The sequence below is a fragment of the Papio anubis genome, chromosome 12, assembly GCF_008728515.1.
Source record: "Papio anubis isolate 15944 chromosome 12, Panubis1.0, whole genome shotgun sequence".
Lineage (NCBI taxonomy): Eukaryota > Metazoa > Chordata > Mammalia > Primates > Cercopithecidae > Papio > Papio anubis.
This window is the reverse complement of record NC_044987.1, coordinates 43,584,256-43,608,594: the sequence shown is the minus strand read 5'-3', so window position 1 is coordinate 43,608,594 and position 24,339 is coordinate 43,584,256. Positions and strand designations below refer to the sequence as shown.

The window sequence follows — 24,339 nt, the reverse complement described above, 5'->3', positions numbered from 1 at the left end:
TGAAATGATTGATATGATCAGAGTGTGTTATCTGACAACAACGCTGTTATGCTAGAAATCCATAATAAAACCATGAGTAGAAATGTCTGATACTCTTAGAATTTACAAAACATATTTCTAAATAATTCACGGCTCAACTATGCAATAAAAATGGAGATGATAAAATAGTTTGAATGCAACAATTGGAATACTATTACTACATTTTAAAGTTTATGGAATGCAGCTAAACTGGTATTTACAGGTTTAGCTGCATTCCATAATCTTTAAAATGTACTAATACATTAGCTTGAAATGTCCAAATTAGATAAGAAGGGCTAATCACTAATATTTTAACTATCATGAATTTACATAATGAATGGTAAAATGAACACATTATCCTAATGTTGGTATGAAGTAAACAGTAAAGAGCAGAAATTAATGAGAGGAAACACACACATACACACAGAATCACACACACAGGCACCCAAACCTACAGTAAATCAATATATCAAAAAGTTGATTCTCTGTAAGAAATAATAAATTTGGCAACTTTTAGATGAAATCCATCAAAAAATTTATAATTGTAACCAAAAATAGAATTAAATGATTCTATTATGCACCAGCAACATAATTGAGGGATATCCTTTGATGACGTGGACATTAAAACAATAAAAAAACTCACAATATAAATTCATATTTCAGTAAAATATGTGTAGAAGTTTTATCCTTACAATATAAACACTGAAAACAACTCAAATGCCTATCAAGGGTAAAATGGATAGATACATTGTGATATTTTCTATAATAAATTATATACAAGTTAAAAATTATGGCTATACACATCATGGGTACTTCTTCCAGACTTAATATTGAGCAAATTAAGCCAGGCACAAAAAATACACATCATATGATTTCATTTATATCAAGTTCAAAATTAGTCAAAATTGATGATGAAGATAGAAAGCTGAATTGTGGTTACTATTGAGGGTATCAGCCCAAAAGTGGCATATTGAAAACTAATGGGGCACTGGATTTGTCTTTCATCTTGATCTGGGTGGTAATTACATGAATATGTGCATAAGTAAAAATTCATTATGTTGTATATTTAAGATTTATGTACATTATAAATATATAACAAAGTATTTCAATAAGAAAACATTATGGACAGATCTATGACAATGAATTTTAACAATACAAGACTAAATGTATAAATTTTCAGAAAAAATATAACTTATCCTAATTCCCAAATTGACTTTAACTTGATTTGTCTTGTGACTGCAAAATTCTAAAAATAAATATTTACTACACCCCACAAACAAATATCACCACTACAGCATACATATGGACACACAGAATTGCACACACCCACAACTGACAGACTGAAATGGTATTGACAAATACTTAGTATCTTCAGTAAAATAATTGATAAAAAACTAAAAGAAGGGAAGAGAGAGGAGCTATCATAATTGAGACAGGATGATAATAAATAAACTGAAGGACATTGAAAATTACTGTTGTTGAATTAGCCAAGTGGCGTAATAAAACTTTGTTGTTATATGTATTTCTCTAAAATTTTCTAATAATTCATAGTAGTTTATTAATAGATTTTGTAAATTATGCTGTAAGGTTGTGTGTATGAAATTCACAAAAGGAGATATATATTACCTCCGACGTTAACACCCACAATTGCTAACACATAGCACAGGAAGTCAAAGACTTCATAAGAGGGCTTGGTGAGGGCCCTGGTTTTCTGTGAGATAAAGAAGTATGTGTGTAAAACAGGGCTTCATTTACTGAAGATCTACAGGAGCTAGGAACAACTAGGTGATAGCTCTGTGATTCCATATTGATAGACATTCTGTTTTTCAGCTTTCTAATGTAAATGTATATAGATAGCAAGTTTGAAGAGGAGGTAAGGATTCATCATAGATAAGAAAATAGAGTAAAAGATTATTTTTTTTCATTATCTCCCATTTATGAATTTTAAATTATGTCTCACTAGGCTGTGAGACCCCAGGGACAAGGAGTATGTTGGCCACTTTTGCATACTTCCATTATTAGGGATATGTTATTATAATACAAACATGGTATTTGCATTGCATTTGGTTGAATCTGTAGAAATTACAGTAGCCCAATTGAAACATATTTGTTGTTTCCATGACTGAAACATATGCAAGAAATTAAATATGATATGGTTGTGTTACATCTATTTTTGTAATTTTGAATTCAGAATAACTAATGCTTAGTTCTGATACTATCAGAATTTTTGTTGGAATTTTTCAACCACTGTAGTCTTGTTACAATCCTTAAATCCTCAGGATTCTGATAATCCTGTCAAAATTCTGACTTAGAATGTTCTAAATGTATTAGCCATGTTTTTAAAATAGTGTTGTATTAATTTTGTGGGGCTATATAGTCTTTGAATGATTTTTTTGAAGGGATGGTGTTGTAATAATTCTGTAATTACCCAGTGCAATTGAGTTCTGAAAATTGTTGTAGGTTTAGGAAGCTAAGCCACGTTGCTGCTATGGTTTGAAGATTTGTTTCCCCTGCCTTGCCCCCACATGCATACATTTATATGTTGAAACCTTATTACAAAGGTGAAAGTATTAGGAAGTTGGACCTTTTGGGAAGTGATTCAGTCATAAGGGTGAAGCCCTCATGGATGGAATCAGTGCCCTTATGTAAGAGACCCTAGGGAGTTACCTTATCCCTTCCTCCATGTGAGGACACAGAAAGAAGGCTTCCACTATGGAAACAGACCTCATGGGACACAAAAATCTGCCAATTCCTAAGTCTTGGACTTGTCAGCCTCCGGAACTGTGATAAATAAATTTCTGTTATTCATAAGCTACCCAGTTTATGCTATTTTGTTTAGCAGCCCAAATGGACTAAGATATGGACTATATTTAAAGCAGTGCATTTTAAATGTAAGTCACATGATCTCTAACTTTAAAGCTCAGACACAGTCTTAGAGCTTTAATGAAATTGGATGACAGAAGGGAGAGTTGTTGAAGGCTTAATTCAATTCTATTGGCTTTGAGATATTGGTTTTTTGTAAGTTCTGCTTTCATAAACTTGAAGCTGACCAGTAATGCTGGACTAGATATGTGAGCTTGTAGTCTTACCACCTAGGTACTTGCCATCACATTTTACTTTTTTTTAATTTCAATTGTAATTTCCTATTTTATTTTGCATTGGCTGTGGGTTCCACATCAGATGTGATTTCTTTGAAATATTTGAGTTGATATCAGCCTCCCCTTTTCCTCATTACATCACAGAAGTCCTCAAACATCATCCAGAGACCCACTCGGTCAGCTCATCACAATCTGGAAAACAAACAAATGCACACACACACACACACACAAAAAAAAAACTAACACAAAAACCGGTATTTTTATTTTTTTTGGCTGTGAGAAAAGTAGATATATGTTACCACAAAGTAGCAATTTCCCAATCTAATATATCACAATTCCTTTGGATATGGTTAATTGAGAAAATAATAATCATGTTTTTCCCAGAATTACCTGTTTTTCTTCTCTATGCCCCCCTCCCCACACCAACTTTTCTGAGAAAAAAAAGGAAGAAACTTACATTTTTATGTGGATATTTCCTGGATTGGGACAAGTATTTCTGTCCTCAGTGGAATAAGAAGCACTGCCAATACCTCTCTCTTCATTTTCACAATTCTCCAGAGCCAGAAAGGGAGAGTTTCTTCTGCTTCAAATTCTCTTTTCCCCTAACTCAAATTTTCTTTTCCTTCATTCTGGCTAACTTTCTGGCTAAGCTTTAATAGAAAAATAGATAACTTTAAATAGGCTTTAAAACAACTATAATTTGAAGACTAGGCTAGATTACTGATATGCACTTTCTCAAATCAACAGCTTGACTATAATGTTATTACAAATTCAATTTTGAATGTCAAAAAGTATTATTTTTCTCTCTTTTCATTACTTCTTTAAAAAATTTTAATGCATAGTCCAGTCAGGGATATTCTAATCAACTAACTATATGACATTTTAAATCATATACTCAAGAAGGTCAAAAACAATAGGTACGTATATTATTCATATATTTGAAAAACTGTCTCTATTTTACCAAGACTGAAAATACAGCAATCCATGAAACTTGCTGTATTTTACAATCCACCAATCTGCTCACAGTAGAGTGCATGCCAAACATGCCAAACATACCTATTTTTGAAACACGCTGAATTTGGCCAATGGAAAATATAGCATAAGGGAGGTATCTTGAGAGTCAATTTTTTTTTACTGCATATTCATGGATAGGAAAGTTAAAAATGTATTCAGTAAGAAGTTGTATTTTACTGAGCAGTCATACTCAGCATCTACTTATGTAGCCCATGAGTTTATGATTTAACGAATATCTCAAATCTTTACCTGACTTAACAGTGTCATGGATTCAAATTACCGAGGCTTTCCTCATTTGCCTTGTATTTTTGTCTGCAAGGGTCATTTACTAGTAGATATGTAAGGTGACATAATAATATGTATAACTTAACAAGACTTTTCTTTATAGAGTCAGATATTAGTAAAATGTTTAATGTTTCCCAATTTAGGACTCCGTTTCACAGATCTGGAAGCATATTCATATTTGTTCTTAGTAATCAATCTATTCTAAATGACTTGAGACACATTGGACTATATTTGTATATGTCAGATAATTCATTCTAATGTCAGACAAATGTGTAATTATTTAACTATAAAAGTGGATGTGCAAAAATCATGATTCTATATACTACATTCAATATGTTATAAAACATAGATGCATATATATTATATTTATCATAATACAGTACTTTCCTCTTACCCACAGTTTCAGTTACCTGCAGTCAAATGTGGTCCAATATACAGACTGGAATAAGAGACACTGGAGACTCCAAAAGGTGGGCAGGTGAGAGGGGGGTGAGGGATGAAATATTATTTATTTGGTACAATCATGCCAGTATACTCCAGCCTGGGTAACAGAATGACCTTGTCTCAAACAAATAACAACACACACTCAAAAACAAAGTCCAGACTTCACCACTACACAATGACTCTTGTAACACAACAGCACTTGTACCCCTTAATCCATAAAACTGTGTAACCCTAAGTTCAAAACAAATGTTGAATAATAAGTATGTTTAAAAAGCAGATGTAGTCCTAAAAGATTAAGTGGAAAATTCCAGAAACAAGCAATAAGTTTTAAATTGCATGTTTTTCTGAGTAGTATGATGAAATATCATCATACTATTCAGCTCTGTCCTGTCTAGGATATGAATCATCCCTTTGTTCAGCATATTCATACTGTACATGCTATCCACCTGTTAGTAGCTGAGAGAGATGATATTTACATAACATTTATCACTGCATATTGTTATAATTGTTTTTATAACAATTGTTTTTATAGTCTTTTATGTAACTATATCTATTTGTAGTTATTGCTATTAATGCCTTATTGTGACTAATTCATAAATTAAACTTTATCAGAGGTATATATATGTGTATATATATATACACATATATATATACTCTGCAATTAGAAAGATGAAATGTAATAAAGCAACAGTAGTTAGAATGTAAGAAAAATAAATGTACCTCAATTTATATTATTATTGCCTTGTGTATCTCAATATTTTGAAATTCATTAATATGTCTCACACATTACAGGAAACTTATGAAATCTATGCAGAGGAAAGAGGGAAAGTAAGGAAGGGCGGGAAAGAACAAATGAACTACTATAAGATTAAAAAGAAGAAAATACAAAGAGAGAAGAAAAGAAAAGAGGCAGACAAATGGATCATTTAAAGAAGGCACTCCTTTTGAGAATTAGCCTATAAGGAAATCAAATCTATGCCTTGGGTGTAATTAGCTGCTTGTCTTAAGCAGATTAGCAAATCTGTTATGCTGTATGAATTAAACAGAAGGTGACATTATCATCAAATACTCTAGATGCAGAACTTGAAATAAGATTCAACAGTATGTATGTACAATATGCATACAAGATATTTTTCTTAAGTAAAAAAAGTTCTCCATTATTTTGAAAGTTTCCTTAGGAAAATTTGTTTAATCTAATTACTCATGAAAATAAATTGATAGAATAAAAAGCAATATATCTAAATAAGATATCAAACATCTAAAGAGAATAACCTATCACAAGTATGAGGTATTGCAATTTAAAAGACATCCTTGATCTAAATTTAGCCAAGTTCATTAAAAAAAACTTAGTCAAGGAATACATTTTAAAACATAATTGATAATTAAAATATAATTTCTCCCAAAGTTTACTGAAAAAGAAACTATTCTTCACCAATATTAAAAAAATGAGTCTACAATTGGGACAGCAACTTAGATATCATTTATAAGATAAACTCTCTCCTTTGGTTGTTAAATAATTTAGTCAGTGAGCTGAATAGAATTGCTTATTTTTGCTTGTAATTAGGGCAGAGAGTCCTGGTCAGTGTCCTGAAAAGCAAACTATGATTTAAAGACTGTTAACTTATAACTCTAATAAAATGAAATAATGTTCCTGAAACCATAAGAAAATCCTCTGGAGAGACACTAAGACTTTATATGAGATGGAGGTTTATCTATTACATTGCTCCATCAGTTTGTATCCACAGGCAAATTTACTGGAAATACCATTCATTATCTCCTCTGAGCATAATAGTTCAGGTATGAGCAAAGCTGCTGGCTTCGGGCAGAACAGACAAGTGGTCCAACTTTGCATGCCATATTTCTTTCAATGTTGTTCCCCAGGACTGATAATCATCCATGAATGTTTGTACAACTCATAGCACTCTTACTCTCTCTCTCTCTCTCTCTCACACACACACACACACACACACACACACACATTCTTTCTCTTCCCCTCACTCCAGCCTCTCTCCATGATTTCCAAAAAAAAAAAAAAAAAAAGGTTTAAGACTATCACATATTTATCTCATCTGAATTACTCAAGGTTACCTAAAGTTTTAAGGCTGACTTCAGTGCAACATTTCATTCATCTAGTGGAGACCAAGAAATTGATCTTTCTTTCCCTCTTCTTTAACTTGATAACTATTTATTCTATTTCCAAGGGTTTCTGTTCTCTTGAGATTATAGGTTTGAATCTAAAAAAGTTACAATTATAACATACATTTTTCAAAGTTTTTATTTTTATACTTTTATCCTTTGCATATAATGAGATACCTAACAAATACAGTTCCAGATGTTATAGTAGGCAACTCAGAAATGTATAATCTCATATAAGTAATTTATATTTTAAGTAATGTCTTCCAATTTAACCCACTTATGCCTAATGTTCCATTATTGAAATACTAAGCATGTGGGAGTTATTTATATCCTACTGCTCAAGGTCATCGCCAAAATCTGATTTTTCACTCATGCAAAACATCAAAAAATTGCAATCTCAGGCATAAATGGCTTTTGAAGTGTTGCTGGTCTGTGTAGTTTTATATAAAAGAGTGTGTGAAGTGAGATGTAATTTAAAAATGTAGAGTGCATTGGGCTTCCAGTAGTGGCAATTCATCTACTGAAAATAGCTCTGACAGCTAGGAGATTTTATAGATCCAGTGAAGGCCCTGGAAAGCTAACAGCAGTGGAAAATTAAAGGGCTGTGATACAGGAGAAAGATACCTATAATGTTTAGTATTGGGGACCATATTGCCCCTAAGACATTGCAGAAGAATATCTGTGAGGTCAACAAGGAGGAAAGGAATGTTGACTGTCTTTTAGGCCTAACAGAACAAAAATTAGAGTTGAAGGCCATTTAGGGAGAAGGTGACCTAAAAAATCCCTGGTACTTTGGGCAGGGTCCCCATAGAAATACATTATAGAATTTAAAAAGAGACACAAGTAGAACTACCCTCAAGGACTGAAGCATAACTTTGCATTATTTTATTTCCTAAATTTAGATTCATGTGATCCAAGTGGCTAGTGTCTCTAGCCATCTGCTAGAAGTAAATATAATTTTTTTCTGAAGAAAGATAAGAGTATACTTAGTCTCTAGTTATTTTTTCCCTAAATTTAAAATATGCAATGCCTATCACTGAAACAAAAATTATCAGGAATATGAGGATAAGGTATGTGACCAAAATCCAAGAAAACACACAAATCACAAATCATCAGGATATTTAGATAAAGGATTATCACACAGATACTTTAAAATTAATGTGATTAATATGCTGATAGAAATAAAAGGAAATGTTAATAGCCTTGCCAAAGAATGGGAAACTATAAAGATTACTGAGCCGAAAAATGTAATGATAAAATTTAAGATCTCAAGAGGTTTAATAGTTGTTAGATACATGTGAATAAGGAATTGGAAGATAGGTTATTAGAAAATATGAGGAATGAAGCATTAAGAGATAAAATAGTAAAACAAAACACAGTAAAGATTATAAGATGCCTAGGGCACATAATATTTTAGAAGTCTACCATACATGTGATTGTAGTTCTAGAGTATGACCTCAAATGTGAAAGACAAAGAAGAATAAAAAGGGCAAGGAGGAGGAGAGGAAGAGAAAGGAAAAAAAAAAAAAAAAGAGGGAAGAAGAGGGGAGAGGAAAAGATAAGAGGAAAAGAGAAGAGAAAAAGAGCATAGGGGAAAGAGAATAGAAGGGAACAAAGCAGAATCAGTATTTGAAGAGAGAACGGGTGAGAATATTTTTAGAAGGATGAAAGATATCAAGCCACAGATTCAAAGTTTTATGAACTGGAGCATGTAATAGAGTGTGTTGGTACCTGGGAGACAAGAAAAGGGGGACAGATTACATATTGTGTGAGTTATTTATGGGATCTACAAGTCATACTATTGTGTTTGAACAAGGATAATTCAGAAAGGAATCTGAACAAAATAATAAAAAAACTTCAGTAATAAACTCAGTTTATTATCCCAACTCACTCAACAATGGTAAATGTGTTATACAATTATTTCTTCTAATTTACAAATGAGAAATTAAGATTGAAATGTCTTGTTCTAGGTTACACAGTAACAGGCAAGACTGAGCTATGTTTATGTGATGTAAGAGTCAAATTCTTAACCATTAACTTCTATAATATCTCAATCATGTTGACATCTATATTTCATTTTAGTTAAAAAAATTACAGTTGTCAAGGTCTATCATTTCACAAATATTATCACTTATTCTCATAAATGCTGTAGGCCATTTCATATTGATTCACATATTTACTAACAACAGATATTTATTTAGTACCCTCAATGGGCCATACATACACTTCCATAAGCATTAGAGTTACATCAGTGTCAATAACTGAGAAGAGTCTGAGATTTTTCCCTACTATTAAGTTAACAAGTTTTCCTGCCATGGTTTCACAGATGGCGACAGAGAAAGCAAGACTTCTGGGGTAGAGGCAAAGGAATTTATAACTTATGGCACAATGGACAATATGACCTTCATGTTGGTTCCAGTTTCAATTGCCTTTTAAGTCATATGGAGTGACACAGAATGACTTTGGAGAATGCTGTGCACACAGTAAGTTTGCATCACTGCTAAGGAACCCCAAGTTTAAGAAGATTGCACACCATTATACAAGTTTAAGAAGCTTGCATAACATTGTGAAAGATTAACCCTAATCTTTTATAGTGGTATGCAACTAAATATGCCAAACTTTGGCTATGAAGGGATATATTACATTTATTATACTGGGAAGAAAAGAAACGCGTCCTCTGTTTTGAAGGAAGGGACTATCTATGATTTCTTTCAAGAACGTTTGCTCTACACATATCCTTGAAAAGACAGTAGAGAGCAAAAGGCTGTAGTGTCTCTACTTATAAGATGTACAGAAATCAAAATGACTCATGGAGAACTGTTTCTCAATAAACAGATGGACAAGAATTTCTTCTTTGTGAAGCTTACATTTTAGGAAAAAAGCTCAGTAAATATAACACATTTTTAAAAAGGTTTTTATTAGATTACAGGTAATCAATGCTAAGACAAAAAAAAAAAAACAGTGGATAAAGGAGACTGGAAGTATTTGAGAGTGTAGTTTAGATTTGGGTTGGTTAGGGTAGGCCAAGAAAATAAAGTAATATATGCAAATAATTAAAAATAATTTCCCTGAATATTACATTTTTCACTTTTATCCTAATTAATTTCATTGGGAAAAATAAACGCACTTAAAATGAAACATATTTCTAATTTTCTTTATTGTGTATTAAGTCTTCACATGAGAATGGTAAGAATAGTGTAGAAGAGAAAGCCTCTCTAAACCATCACTTTGGATTTTTTTTTTTTTTTTAAGGTAGAAAAAGACAATTTTAATGAAGTAGAACAACAGCCAGAGAGCAACTCTTGACACTGAGGACACCAAACAAAATCAAAAAGTTAAGAAGGTAACTGAGTCTAGTATTTTAACCTAAAAATGAGGACTTTAAAACTAAATCATAAGAGAGAGAACAATTTTTTAAGAAGAAATATCTCAATGTTTCTTATTGAAACTTTGATTTTTTTTATTTATTATTATTATTATACTTTAAGTTCTAGGGTACATATGCATAATGTGCAGGTTTGTTACATATGTATACTTGTGCCATGTTGGTGTGCAGCACCCATCAACTCGTCATTTACATCAGGTATAACTCCCAGTGCAATCCCTCCCCGCTCTCCCCTCCCCATTATAGGCCCCGGTGTGTGATGTTCCCCTTCCCGAGTCCAAGTGATCTCATTGTTCAGTTCCCACCTATGAGTGAGAACATGCGGTGTTTGGTTTTCTGTTCTTGTGATAGTTTGCTAAGAATGATGGTTTCCAGCTGCATCCATGTCCCTACAAAGGACACAAACTCATCCTTTTTTATGGCTGCATAGCATTCCATGGTGTATATGTGCCACATTTTCTTAATCCAGTCTGTCACTGATGGACATTTGGGTTGATTCCAAGTCTTTGCTATTGTGAATAGTGCCGCAATAAACATGTGTGCATGTGTCTTTATAGCAGCATGATTTATAATCCTTTGGGTATATACCCAGTAATGGAATGGCTGGGTCATATGGTACATCTAGTTCTAGATCCTTGAGGAATCGCCATACTGTTTTCCATAATGATTGAACTAGTTTACAATCCCACCAACAGTGTAAAAGTGTTCCTATTTCTCCACATCCTCTCCAGCACCTGTTGTTTCCTGACTTTTTAATGATCACCATTCTAAGTGGTGTGAGATGGTATCTCATTGTGGTTTTGATTTGCATTTCTCTGATGGCCAGTGATGATGAGCATTTTTTCATGTGTCTGTTGGCTGTATGAATGTCTTCTTTTGAGAAATGTCTGTTCATATCCTTTGCCCACTTTTTGATGGGGTTGTTTGTTTTTTTCTTGTAAATTTGTTTGAGTTCTTTGTAGGTTCTGGATATTAGCCCTTTGTCAGATGAGTAGATTGCAAATATTTTCTCCCATTCTGTAGGTTGCCTGTTCACTCTGATGGTAGTTTCTTTTGCTGTGCAGAAGCTCTTTAGTTTAATGAGATCCCATTTGTAAATTTTGGCTTTTGCTGCCGTTTGCTTTTGGTGTTTTAGACATGAAGTCTTTGCCCATGCCTATGTCCTGAATGGTACTACCTAGGTTTTCTTCTAGGATTTTTATGGTAATAGGTCTAATATTTAAGTCTCTAATTCATCTTGAATTAATTTTCGTATAAGAAGTAAGGAAAGGATCCAGTTTCAGCTTTCTACTTATGGCTAGCCAATTTTCCCAGCACCATTTATTAAATAGGGAATCCTTTCCCCATTTCTTGTTTCTCTCAGGTTTGTCAAAGATCAGATGGCTGTAGATGTGTGGTATTATTTCTGAGGACTCTGTTCTGTTCCATTGGTCTATATCTCTGTTTTGGTACCAGTACCATGCTGTTTTGGTTACTGTAGCCTTGTAGTATAGTTTGAAGTCAGGTAGCGTGATGCCTCCAGCTTTGTTCTTTTGACTTAGGATTGTCTTGGAGATGCGGGCTCTTTTTTGGTTCCATATGAACTTTAAGAATCAATATCGTGAAAATGGCCATACTGCCCAAGGTTATTTATAGATTCAATGCCATCCCCATCAAGCTACCAATGAGTTTCTTCACAGAATTGGAAAAAAACACTTTTGATATTTAGTGATCATTAGAGATAGAAAAAAATATATGTGTGTGTGTATATATACATATATATATATATATATATATATATATATGCTGTAGTTCATTTCTTTTTCATTCTCTAATTACTAACAACAAATATTTATTTAGTACCCTCAATGGGTCATACATACACTTTCATAAACATTAGAATTACATCAGTGTCAACAACTGGGAAGAATCTGAGATTTTTCCCTACTATTAAGTTAACCAGTGGTCCTGACATATACATACATATACACACACACACAAAAAAATCATACATATATATTAATATATATAAAATATATATAAAGATATCTCAAGTGATGCTGTCATATATATATATGAGAGTGTGTGTGTATATATACATATATGTATATATTTATGTATCTGGAGTTTGATTAGCAGTTACATTCAATTCTCCAAAATGTTGCTCTGGAAAAGCAATTTTGAATCCCTGAAGTGCTTTGGCTTATTCTATATAATCCCTGTGGTACCAACTTTATTGAAATAAGAAACCAATTTTTCTCAAGAGAAGCAAACAAACGAGACCTCATCTCAAATCCCCAGAGGTTTAAGTTGACTTTGCAAGTCAATGCCCATGAGATGAAGGTATTTGCAACCTGGGTAATGTATATTTTCCTCGCTTGTGATGTGTTGTCTTGTCATTAACCATGGTGCTCTCCCAACTCACAGTTAATTCATCGAAACTGGTTTGCATCCTCTGGGGCTAAAGTAGGAAGTTTGGGCCTACTTATGGCTGCAGGAAATGCCATTTTGTGTATTTTGAGGTAACACAAAAACTGATGGTTTAGGTATTATAAAATCCTACAGTCTCTTGAGAACAATATACTTCACATAATGTATGATGATAAAAAATACAACAAAGATTTTTTTACACAGATCCACCAAAGCAACCTCAGAGACATAATATTATTACAGAAAATTTATACTACCATGTAACTGGATATTATAGAAAGACTATATATAAATATCTGAATTAGGTTTAAAGGCAGTGAAATTTAATGCGCTATATATAATTTACTAAAATATTTTTTCTGCTGACTCAGCACTTGGAAGATTACTTGTTTGAAAGGGAGTGTAAGAAATATAGTTCTGGGTAGAAATGCTCTCTTTTTATCACTTATTCTACAAAATACAGTTATATTTATGACTGGAAGTTTTACAAACTCTATAGATTTTGCAGCTGCTAACTCCTGAAATCATTGCCTAATATTACAGTATTTCTGAAGTGTAAATTAGGATTCAATGCTGTCAAAAGTTGCAGTAATACCTTCTTACATATATAGACAATTTGATTTGCATTCATAAAAATAGAATGCAAATCATTCACCACTTATCACATAAAAACATGAAAACATAGTTCTGTCTTCTGTCTTCAAATCATGAACAGAAGCACATAATTGTCAATGTGCTTACTTGAATAAAGGTATGTAAAAATGTGCATTACAGCTTATTTAACTATTTTACTTTTTCTGAAGTTAGTTCTTATTAATTATACAGTATTCTGCCACACTACATTGTGGGCATTAATGAACAAATTTTAGAAAATCAAATTCACCTACTATTTAAAGAACATAATTTTCTTATTTTTGAATGATGTATTTTTGTAATATATCATATTTTAGCAAGCCCTATAATGCACTGGAATGTAGTTGGCATTCACATATATGAGAAATTGGAGGAGGATGCATTGTTAATGAAGTTGTCACATATTTAAGATGTTAAAAAGTAATTCTATTTTAATAATTATAATTTTTAAAAACTGCCCAACTACGGAAGTGGGGTGCTGATATTTTTTCTGGTCTAATACCCTGAGTAAAGTATAAGAAAACAAAATATATCCAGGCATTGTACAATATCCAATAGAAGAATGTGATAACTGACAGAAGGAGAACTCATGAGGTTAGCTGCAAAATCATCCTGGCTTTCTGTAGAAGATTCTCCAATGGCTGCAACAAGCTAAAGTAAAATGAATGGGACTGATTTCTGTGCACTGCACCTGATGAATGTAGCAAAAAGATCATATAATTTTTTAACATTATTATATTGAATTGCATTAATTGATTTTTGGAAGTTAAACACTGTTTTGGAGTATAAATCTAATATGAATATGATATATTATCCTTAATATAGTTCTTATTTTGATTTGCTAAGACTGTTAGAATTTACATCTATTTTATGAATGACATAATTTTTATTTCTTATAATTTCTTTTATGTTTTTGTATTATTGATAACCTCACAAAATAAGTTTGAAGTATTTTCTCTTTCTATATTCTCTAGAATATTTTCTGGTAGACTGATACATTTCTCCTTAAAAATTTGGAAAAAGTTCGTGATGAAGAAGCTACCTGGGCCTGAAGATATCTTTTCTGGTAAGTTTCAAATCATGGATTCAATTGCTATAATAGATATGTAGATTTTCTAATTCTTTTTGCATCATTTTTGATATGTTGAGTACTTTGAGACAATCAATTTCATCCAAAGAAAAATGTTTGTCAAAATATAAAAAGTACACTATATAATTTTCATGCATTAATACATATGATAAATTTTCATTTATAAATTGTTAGAGTATAAATGTGACAAATATTGACTATTTTTAGTTTTTTAATGTGACATATGATTTTCAAATGCATATTTAAAACAATACCTGTTCTCTTACAGAGATGAATCATGTTGGGTCTTGATTTCAAAGGTTGATTTATATTTTCAAAGAAAATGTTCTTCATAGAAAGAATTTTTAATTACACTTTGAAAAACACTCTTGTTTCAGTCATAAAACAAATGATACTAGCTGTTGATAGAAAGAGAGCATTTCAAGAAACATAATCTATAGAATTAGATAAATTATTAAAGGGTAGTTCCTAATTAGGCTTATAAACATCAATAATTAATAATTCCCCAAACTCATAGCAAAAGTGCTTTATTCTTTTCAAAGAGGTTTCTTTTTGTTTCCATATTAGATCCATCAACTCTCTGAGGTAACTTGAGAAAACATTTATTGGTTGAGAAATGAATTCTTGGGGATCTGTTCAGTTTGTTTATTATATAAATACTGTGAGAAGAAAGGTTCTCTGAATCCCAGGGCAGCTTCATCATCAGAGAACTACAGTGGAATTAATGTAAGATTCTAACACTTCACTATGTGAACCATGCTTTTCTCCAGGTCCTTACAACGTAGAATAGTTTATAAATCCAAGCTAACAAATGTGCTAAGTAAACCAAAGGAATCAAAATAAGACAAGCAACAACGAAAATATAACTAACTATCATGACAGAAATCTCATTAGGAGAGAATCCGTGAAACGTTTAGGGAGAAAAATAATGGAGTGCTCTGTATAGAAATAATAAGCATCTCTCTAGTCAACAGTTAAAATAGGAAGGAAGGAAGGAAAGGAAAAAGGAAAGGGAGGGAAGGGAGACAGAAAAGGAAAAACAAGGCATTTTCCAGTGGGGAAAAAAATAAATTTTTATTTGCTCTATTTCACTGAAGAATCTTGATTAATACAGTTACTATTTTTTATTTTTATTAAAACAATTTTCTTTTATACATCATGTGGATCCATCCAGCCCTTCTGTTTGATCACAGGTGGATGTGGCTCATTATTGGCAGAACTGTGTCCATTTAGTCATTTCAGATCAAATACAATTCCTGGTCATATAAACCTGAAGTTTTTATGGTACCTACGATAATTATGTTTTATGGAAACGTAGGTTGACATTCAGAATATGACTGAACAGCTTATGTAGGTCTACCTAGAGAGAGAAAATAGACTGATCATGAGGGGTGCAAATGTTGGTCCTGTGACAATTATAGTTCTCATAGTGAGTTAATCACTTGCCTCTGAATTTATAAGTGTCTTCAGAGCTTGCTTCATGTGTAGATACCTCTGAGATATTAATGCCCCTTGATGTGCTGATGAAATCAGTGTGCTGCACCAGATCTGAAGCTTAATACATTAATAAAAAAAAAAATGAGTTTAGCCCCTAGAGGCCTCTTGGTAGTATTCTTGAGCGTATCAAACAGACTATGCGGACGAATAGTATTTTTTAGGAATCAACATTCCTTTTTTTTTTTTTTCCCCAAACGTGAGAGCTCAGCATTGTTCTTTTCTTTTCAAATTTCTACCAATAAATGTAGAATGCAAAGGAAAAGAGAAAGTTGAAGAAAACAGGTATTTCAACAGTATAGATAATTTTTAATTTGTTTAATTAAAAGAAATTCAAATTAAATCATCTCTGAAGGCTTATCTTTGATATAGCCTATAGTACAGTAACAAGCACTAGAACATAAGCTCTTCAAGGATTGTAATATGAAAAAGCACAGCATTGAATCCCTAAAGTCAAGCATAAAATCTGCATATGGTAGATGCTTAATAGAAATTGCTCACAAGATATTCATTATCATTAAATAACTTAATCTTCTTAATGAACTATTAATGATAATGAAGATGTCTGATAAATAAATACCTTAATTGGTAAAGTGATGAACTGATAATTGTATTAATTTTAAATTTTCTTTTAAATTGAAAAATAACATTTTTATTTATGCTCGATCTTGAACACAGTACAGTGCTGAAGAGGCATACATATTAGATAGATTGTATGTACTCTTGCTCTTTCATGGTCCCTATTGTTACTTTTTAATAATTTTTTTTTTTTTTTTTGGTTTAAGGGGGCTGACAAGTCACGTTTTTTCCTCCTCTGAATTTGTAATCAAATTGAAAATGCAACAAGCATCTGTTAGGAATAAAGAAAGTCATCACTGGCATTTTGACTGGATTGAAAACCTTAGGAGAAGGAACAGAGAGCATGGTGGCTCTCTATTTTTCATCATATTGAATGTAAACTGTCTGTGATCTTCTCTGCTTCTGTTTCCATATGGTAAATATTCTTCAGTCACAACCGACTTTTTACAAATGTAAAATACTATGATTCAACATGTTTGGTGATTCTAGCAAAAGCTGTAATAGAATAGATTATATCTTAGTAAAATATACATTTCCAAAATTGACCCAAGAAAAAAGAAAAGCACACTAAAATATACAAGTGATTTTAGAAGAGACTGGAAAGGTGATTAAAGAGTGCATGTGTGTGCATTTTGTTTAAAGGCTCCAGGACAACATAATTTCACAGAAGAGGTTTTTCTAATCTCAAAAAAAAAAAAAATTATCATGAAACTATTCCAGGTTATCAGAAAAGGTAAAAGTTGACAGCCGGGCGTACTGACTCATGCCTGTTATCCCAGCACTTTGAGAGGCCAAGGTAGGTGGATCACTTGAGGTCAGGAGTTCAAGGCCAGCCTTGCCAACATGGTGAATCCCCATCTCTATTAAAAATACAAAAATTAGCCGGATATGGTGGCACACGTCTGTAACCTCAGCTACTCAGGAGGCTGAGGCATAAGTATCACTTGAACCCAAGAGGTGGAAGTTGCATTGAGGTGAAATCACACCACAGCACTCACTCCAGCCAGGGCAACAGAGTGACAGTCTGTCTGTCTCAAGGTAAAAGCTTTTTTTTGGTTTGTTTTAGACAGTTAGCAGATTCTGAATAAATACTAAAACATGAATAAGATGGAGAAAGAAACCAGAAAAAGAATATGCATTGAAGAAACAGATGTCAGGAATGTGTTAATTTTTCCATATCAGAAAATGTATTGCCATAATAGATTACATCAGTAAACTAAAGTACAGAAAAGTCATACACTTTATCTCTCTGTCAGAAAGATTTTTTGTTTCCTTGTCTTGATAATCTAACAATTGTACAGGGTATGCTAAAGTCTTTTAAAATAAGTGCTGTCTAGACCACAATTAAAGATTTAATTTGACAGTATAATGTCTTGCTTAAGGTTAGAGAAATTTTCCCTCCTTTCTATACTTTTTTGCAATATTAACCTTTTTTGTATGGTTAGAGATATTTTTTACTCAATTTCTTTAAGCAGCTAGTTCAGTAATAGCCATTTGCTCTAACATTACATAATTGTTTTTAAAAAGTCTTAAAATCATGCATTTGTTAGTTTGTATTCAGTAGTTCGATCTCTTTAGTTACAACTTTATTTTAGTAGGAAACATGCAATATGGAGAGAGTAAAAGGAATCTCAAATTTGCAAACCTTGTATCTGTAAAAGACAGAATACATAAAAACTTTCACAACTCAAGACAACAAACTATCTAATTTTTAAAATGGCAAATTATTGGGAAAAAAACCTCACTAAAGATATATCGATGGAAAATATGCAAATGAAAAGGTGTTCAGGATTATTGTTCAGGATTATTCGTCATCAGAAAATCCATTGGGGTTGTTTTTTCCTTATGAATTTGTTCAAGTTCCTTATAGATGTTGGATGTTAGAACTTTATCAGATGCATACTTTGCAAATATTTTGTCCCATTCTAAAAGTTTTCTGTTTGCTCTGTTGATAGTTTCTTTTGCTATGCAGAAGTTCTTAAGTTAAATTACATTCCATTTGTCAATTTTTGCTTTTGTTGTATTGCTTTTGGCATCTTTATCATGAAATCTTTGCCAGTTTCTATGTCAAGAATGGTATTATCTAGACTGTGTTTCAGAGTTTGTATAGTTTGCGGTTTTACATTTAAGTCTTTAATTCATCTTGAATTGATTTTTTGTATATAGTGTGAGGAAGGGGTGCAGTTTCAATATTCTGCATATGCTAGCCAGTTATCCCAGCACCATTTATTGAATAGGGAGTTCTTTCCCCGTTACTTGTTTTTGTCAGTTTTGTTGAAGGTCAGATGGTTAATTTCGAAGGTCAGATGGTTAATTTCTGAACTCTGTTTGTTTTTGCACCTGTATCATGCTGTTTGGCTTACTGTTACTGTAAAGGACAGAAACTTTTCAAAAGAAGACATACATGCAGTGTACAAGCAGATGAAAAATAGTTCAATAACACTGATCATTAGAGAAATGCAAATCAAAACCACAATGAGAAAACATCTCATACTAGTCAAAATGGTTATTAGTACAAAGTAAAAAAATATATATATATATGCTGGCACAGATGGAGAGAAAAGGAAATGTGTATATACAGTTGGTGAGAATGTAATTAGTTCAATCATTATCGAAAGCAGTGTGGTGATTTCTCAAAGAGCTAAAAACAACTACCATTTGACCCAGCAATCTCATTACTTGGTATACATCCAAAGGAATGTAAATTATTCTACCATAAAGACACATGTATGCATATGTTCATTGCAGCACTATTTACAATAGTAAAGACATGGAATCAACCTAAAAGCTCATCATCGGCAGACTGGATAAAGAAAATGTGGTACACATACATTATGGAATACTATGCAGCCATAAAATAATCCAGATTATGTCCTTTGCAGGAACATGGAACATGAATGAAACTGGAGGCTATTATTTTTAGCAAACTAATGCAGGAACACAAAACCAAATACTGTATGTTCTCACTAATAAGTAGGAGCCAAATGGCTAAATGATGGGAACATATGGACACAAAAAGGGGAACAACAGACACTGAGGTCCACTTGAGCTTGGAGAGTGAAGAGGAGGGAGAAAATCAGAAAAAAATAACTATTGGGTACTTGGCCTGGTACATTGGTGCCAAGATAGTCTGTATAACAAACTCCAGGAACACGAGTCTCCCTATTTAACAAAACTGCACATGTATCCATGCACCTAAAATAATACGAGTTTACAAGAAAGAAAATTCAAGTTAAAACCACAATGAAGTGCCATCACTATGCACCAATTAAACAGCTAAAATGAAAAAGATTAACCATACCAAGTGTTGGCAATGATGTGAAGGAATCAGAGCTCTCATATACTTCTGGTGAAAAAGTAAAATGGCACAACTACTTTGAAAAACAGTTTGACATTTAAAAAAAAAATTAAATAGCATGTAGTAGTCATTCTGCTCCAAGGCATTTCAACTAGGAAAATGAAAACATATTTTTTCTCACAAAAACATATACATAAATGTTCACAGCAACTTTATTCACAAATACCTAAAAGATAGAAACAAACCAACTGTCCATCAACCGATGAAGGAACAAACAAACTGTGGTATACTTATATGAAATACTACTCAACAATAAAAGACAATGAAGTCTTTTATTTCATAATCTTATTTTTAATAAAATAATATAAATAAAATAAAAATATTTTTAAAGAAAAGACATAATCTTTAAAAAACTTTGTTAAAGTAATGAAAATAACATTGATGAGTCTCTAACCTATGTTAATGAGTGAAAGGAGTCAGACAAGAAAATGGTACCTATTATTTCATTTATATAAAATTATGGAAAATGCAAACTCATCTCCAATGACAGAAAGCAAATCACTGTTTGTTTGGGGATAAGGGGAATCAGGAAACACTGAGTGACTGACATGTTCATTATCTTTATTATGGTCATGCTTTTATGAGTAGAATCAGTTTCTAAAATTATGTATTATATATACATTTTTCTTGTATAGCTTTATTATTCTACCCAGTCTTAGAGATATCTTTGTATATATTATTCTAGATGTTATATAGTATTAGCTTTTAACATCTCGGTCTATGATCCATTTTTAGTTTATAGTATGGGGTAAAAGTTGTCAAGGCTCATTGTTGAATATGTATGTCCAAATGTTCAGGTACTATTTGTTAAAAATACTATTATTTTCCATTGAAATACCTTGAATTTTTTTTAAAAAAACAATTAGTATGTATATGTCAATTTTAGCATGTTCTAATCTGTTTCATTGATCTATCTTTACAATTTACAATAAAGCCAAATTGTCTTAACTATTATTTGATTATACAGAAAGACTTAAAATAAGGTAGTGTCTATTTCAGTTTTCCTTTATTGTCGCAATTATTTTGTCTCTTCCAGGTCTTCTACTTTTTTTTTTTTTTTTTTTTTTTGGTAAATAAAAGAGCCAGCTAAGGTTTGCAAAAAAATGCAGTTTAATCTACAGGTCAGTTTAGAAGTGCCATCTTAAAAATCTTATTAGATATGCTTCGAACAAAATATATCTCCCCATTTACTTAGCTCTTTAATTTATCTTACAATGTTCTGTTATTTTCAGCATGCTCATCAGTTTTGTTAGATTTATCAAATATTTCATCAATTCAGTTTTGTATTGTTCCCTGCAAGCATATTATGGAAATACAGTGAATTTATGTATCTTGAACCTGAATCTTGTAGCCTCAGTAAATGTTATAATTAATTATAGTAATTCATGTGTAAATTATTTGGGGTTATATTTAAGCAATCATGTAATAATTAGAAATTACTACAGGTAAAACAAAATATATTTTTTTAGGTTGATTCCATGTCTTTACTATTGTAAATAGTGTTGCAATGAACACACACGTGCATGTGTCTTTATGACAGGTGATTTATATTTCTTTAGGTGTACACTCAGTAATGAGATTGCTAGGTCAAAGAGTATTTCTGTGTTTAGGTCTGAGGAATTGTCATACTGTCCTCAACAATGGTTGCACTAAGTAGATGGAGCTGGAGGTCATTATCCTTAGTAAAGTAACAAAGGAACAGAAAACCAAATAAATACTGCATGTTCTCACTTATAAGTGGGAGCTAAATGATGAGAACACATGGACACAAAGACAGGAACAACACACGCTGGGGTCTATGGAAGGGTGGAGAGTGGGCGGAGGGAGAGGATCAGCAAAAGTAACTAGTGGGTGCTAGGCTTAATACCTGGGTGATGAAATAGTCTGCACAACAAACTCCCATGACACAAGTTTACCTATGTAACAAACCTTCCAATGAAGCCTGAACCTAAAATAAAAGTTATTAAAAGAAATTTATCTTTCCTTTGCCCTTTAAATTTCCTTTCTAGACATTATGCGTACTCAGATCCTGATACAATATTGTATAATAGTGGTAAGAGAGGGAGCTACGAACAGAATATTTGTGTTTTCCCAAATTCCCATGTTGATGCCTAGTCTACAATGTGATGATATTTTTAGGTGGGACCTTTGGGAAGTTAAGATATGATGGTAGCACCTTTATGAATGGGACTAGGGCCCTTATCAGAAAAGATATGAGAGCTCTCTCTCTCTCTGCCATGTGAGGATACAACCAGACGATGGCCATCTACAAAGGATACACAGAGGATACCCACCTGTCACCGGATCTGCCAGCACCTTGATTGTGGACTTTCTTGTCTCCAGAATCATGAGACTTGTTTCTGATCTGAGTGGGAAAGCATTGAGAAAGCATTCAGTATTTCTCCATTTAATATGATATTAACTATAGATTTTTTTATAGATGCCTTGCATTAAAGTGAAGAAGCTTCATTTTCTTCCTAATATTCTGTTTTTTGTTTTTTTACTTTTTTTAAATCATAGATATGTTTTATCTAACTTATGGAAAAAATAATTTCAAAAATGTGTGGCCAGGTGCAATGGCTCACACCTGAAATCCCAGCACTTTGGGAGGCCGAGGTGGGTAGATCACGAGGTCAGGAGATCGAGACCATCCTGGCTAACATGGTGAAACCACATCTCTACTAAAAATACAAAAATTAGCCGGGCATGGTGGCAGACACCTGTAGTACCAACTACTCCGGAGGCTGAGGCAGGAGAATGGTGTGAACCCAGGAGGCGGGGCTTGCAGTGAGCCCAGATTGCGCCACTGCACTCCAGCCTGGGCAATAGTGCCAGACTCTTGTCTAAAAAATAAATAAATGTGCTTATATATGTACACAAGTAATCAAGTATCTTTATGCATATATGTATAGTGTCCATACATATTTAAACGACTGCATCATTATGGAAATTCATCAATAAGTCAGCCAGAACAAGTCCATTTGAAATAAAGTATTGTAGTCTCCAAGAAGGAACTGAAAACTGAAAGTCAATATAGTTTTCTGGTCCCAAAGGCTCCTCTCTAACCCATACTCACAACTGCACAAAGGCAATATTCTAATGTTAAAGGGGAAATAAAAATAATTTAGAGATCCATTTCAAATTTAAAATACATGCATTTAGATGAAAGAGCATAATCCTGGAAAAATTTACATCACCAATGTGTCAGTAATATGAATAAATCCCATTAATAGAAATATGACACTAAAGAAATACATGTCTCTAATGACTTATTCAGTATATTAATCCAAAGTGGAGACTCATAAGATCCACAAACCTGAGTAAAGTAGACAACAAGTGGTGAACATCAGTATTAGTTTTTGGAACAGAGCGCTATTTTGATCCCTGAGTAACATAACATATTCTAAAATTACTTGCAGAGTACATTATTAAAACAATGTCAGGCCTTTCTTTAAAAAACGGAGAATAAGTAAGTTTTTATTTTACTTTTTTCAGTTTATTCCAAAGCTGGTGTATTTCATTAAATCCAGCTCCTTATGGACAAAAATGTTTTTAAAGAGTGGAGTCAATGCTCAATGAAAAATCATTGTAAAGGCCTCCAAGGGAAGCTATTCTGTAATTTCTTCTGATAAACCATCATAGTATATAATAATCCTCATGACTGGAAAATTTATATTTCTATTTTACTTAAAATACTTACATTTCTATTTTATTTCAAATTCATATTCCACAGTTTTAGCCTGAATTTTTCTCTTCTGTTCTTTCAGATAATAGAACACATATTTTTATTAATTTGTAAATGAAGACCCTTGATATTCTGAAAAAAAATAAAACAGATTTATATCATTCTTTCAATAAATATATTTGTTTTTATTTTTTTGACCTTGGAAGAGGAAAGAGTCCAAGGCTCACTGGAAGGCAGTACATGGGAAGAGAGTGGGTGAGCTCAGCAACATATTTGGTCTTTGTCCTGTGGCATCTTTGCCTTAATTTTCATTATTACAGTTGGATCTTATTCTCAGGCCAGGCACTTGTATCTGCCTAAGAATAATTACTGAGCTTTAAGGGTATTTTTTACAGTATCTGTGCTACTGCCAACTCCCTCTACTTTCATCACCAAGATGTAAGCCTTTGGGGACAATGCAATATGTGTAGAGAAATAACACATATCATCAGAACCAACACTAGTCAAGGGTAAAACTTTGAGGAAACACATTCTTTTAAGGAAACAGAAACACACACATACACACATGCGCACACATACATACCATATTCCTTATGAGGCTATTCTCTCTATATATCCTCTTTACTACTTTGTATTTGGGACGTTTCTTTATGCACATACATCTTTCACGCTCATACTTAAAATATTATAAAAAATATATTTTTAAATCCA

The 24,339-nt window shown here is 32.6% G+C and overlaps 1 long non-coding RNA gene across 1 annotated transcript; it reads right to left on the bottom strand.

Annotated features, from left to right (window-relative positions):
• Window positions 1-16,755: 16,755 nt before the first annotated feature.
• On the bottom strand, window positions 16,756-22,428 carry LOC116269703. The gene is made up of 2 exons (XR_004177417.1): window positions 22,238-22,428; window positions 16,756-17,080 (listed from the first exon to the last, which is right to left on the bottom strand). It is a non-coding gene; the product is annotated as an uncharacterized LOC116269703 (long non-coding RNA).
• Window positions 22,429-24,339: the final 1,911 nt, after the last annotated feature.